Genomic DNA, 2,545 nt, shown 5'->3' on the forward strand with positions numbered 1-2,545 from the left:
TTATAACAGATTATACTTATTACAATACAGTGTAGCACATCTTCCTATTAGAAAATTTAAGATCCTTTTTTAACTTTTTTATCTCATTTCTTTTATATTCAATCATATTATTTAGCTTACAAACTGAATATTTCAACATGTCAACATTTCTCCCTAGTCCAGTTAATAAAACTATAAGTATCTTCTAAAGATAATACCACATTTCTTTGTCCTATTAATAATTTGCCTATTTTTCTTCTAAATGTCCTTCCTCAGACTCACCACCTCTTTAAGTTAAAGGTGTGACATCATAAAACCTGTCAAATAGCTGGATGGTTTTATAGTGCACTCATATATTATGAATGTCTTTAACAATTCTGAAAGTTTCTTTATGGAATTCCTGGATTAGCTGTTTGAGGTAGAGTGACAGGATGTCCATAATTCAGTCCCCCATACTGGTACTTAGCTTTCTTTTCAGATGGTTTCACTATCTGAAATGAACACATCAAAGTTTCATCCACACTAATCATCCCACCAGCATTATTAAACTCACCACAGGAATTTGGAGCTAAAAATATGGTTATTAATGGTAATTTAGCAAAAAATTTATATCTGCCTTCTACTACCAGATGAACTTGATAAATCAAGTCTAAATGATAATTCAGAAATTTACTGTCTAGGGAACCAGCAGTTAGCGTAATGGCTATGTCACTGGACTCCCACGTAGTCGACCGCGGTTCGTGTCCCGGACCCGGTGGCTTAAAACTCACGCCGGGCGCGTGTGCGTGCGTGCTAAGATCCCGAGAGGAGAATGGAGGAGAGGGGATTGCGGCGTGACCATCCCCCCTGGGGGGTGATTTCTCGCTTTCTGTCTCTATGTCTCTCTCTGTCTGTCTGGCGAGCGCACACGCCCTACAGTGAAAATCTCTCAAAAAAAAAAAAAAAAAAGAAATTTACTGTCTACATCAGCTTCAAAAGTGAAGATACTACTATGATCATTCTCTCCTCAGCCTTGTACATCCTTATCCGGGTCAGACCACAGCAAGTCACAGCAAAACTAACAAATCTGTATTAGGGATATCAATAGGTCTTAGAATTCTTCAAATCTATTCCATAGGTCTAGTAATAGTCCTCTATGACAACAGAAGATCTTTTCATCCACAATGGTGACTATAAGCAGTTAAAACAATCAGTGAATGTCTTCCTCAATTTATTTTAAATCTTCATTTGCATTCATCATAGAATCCATAAAGGCAACGGATGCCAGCACACTTACGGTTTCCTCTTAAGAAAAAGAAGTTCTCTGGATATTTGATTTTATAGTCCAATAGCAAACAAATGTTTTCCAAAGACAGTTTTCCTCTGTACACATAGTCTCCCAAGAAAACATTGTTGTCTTCTGGTGGACAATTTCCATATACAAATAATCTCAGTAAATCTGTATAGTGTCTTAGAATATCTCCACAACTTTCAGTAGTGCTTCCAATTCCAAAAGAATAAGATGACTGAGAAAAATCTCCTGAGACTTGAGCTCCAAGTTTCTGTTTCAGTCATCTACACAATCTTTTATGGACAACATCCTCATACTTCAAGCAATGGAATGATGAGGCTATCTACATGCAGCTCCCTATTTGCCATCTTGTTGGCCACCTGGATCATTTTTAGAGTGTCTCACCATGTTACCCTGCCCAGTCTTGAGTTTACAATCCTCAGCATCCTATGTTGCTGCTATTATAAGCACACACCACCATGACCACACTTTAGGCTGGACTGAGAATCAAAACTAGGTCTCTTATGAGGTCTCAGCCTGCAGAACACAATGTGTTAACAGCATGTACTGATGTGGCTTTTCCCATAGATTTTTCTTGATACCATCAGGGATGGAGCTGCCTTCAGATTACCATATAGTTTTCAGAAATTTAAGCACAGTGGTGGAGTCTTACTCTATTTGTGGGATCATGAGTTCCATTGTGAATATTTGCATGTCTTCAAGGAGTTCATTTTTGTTTGTTTGTTTGTGTGGTTTTTTTTTTTAGAATTTTTTGCTCGCCAGAAAGACAGAGAGAGACAGAGAGACAGAAAGTGAGAAATTGTGTCTCAGGGGAGATGACCACGCTGCAATCCCTTCTCCTCCGTTCTCCTCTCAGGATCTTGCTCACACACGTACATGCGCCCGGTGTGAGTTTAAGCCACCAGGTCCAGGACTTGAACCGCAGTCAGCTACATGGGAGTCCAGCAACATAGCCATTAGGCCAACTGCTGGTCCCTCTTGAAGGAGTTTTCAAATTAATCTCTTCAGAAGAGAATGTCACCAGTGTAATATCATCATATCTGTGCTTCTGGAGAAAGTTGGATGGTATTCTATTAAGATCTTGCTTGAAAAGATTGTGTGTAATGGTAAGGCTGCTGACGTAGCTGGGTAAAGGTATCATGTCCCTTCAGATATGAAGACAAACTGAAACTGAAAGGCTGCTGACATGGCAGTGAACAGAGAGTATTGGCCAAAAATGAAATAGCAACATGTTTACCAGTTGTTTATTAAAAGGAGTCAGTAATTTTCATAATG

At 38.9% G+C, this 2,545-nt stretch overlaps 1 pseudogene; it reads right to left on the reverse strand.

The window, feature by feature from the left end:
• Positions 1–368: 368 nt before the first annotated feature.
• Positions 369–1,617, reverse strand: LOC102484626 (serine/threonine-protein phosphatase PP1-beta catalytic subunit pseudogene; annotated as a pseudogene).
• Positions 1,618–2,545: the final 928 nt, after the last annotated feature.

The sequence above is a fragment of the Tupaia chinensis genome, unplaced genomic scaffold (genome assembly GCF_000334495.1).
Source record: "Tupaia chinensis unplaced genomic scaffold, TupChi_1.0 Scaffold146313_1, whole genome shotgun sequence".
In the NCBI taxonomy this organism is placed as follows: Eukaryota; Metazoa; Chordata; class Mammalia; order Scandentia; family Tupaiidae; genus Tupaia; species Tupaia belangeri.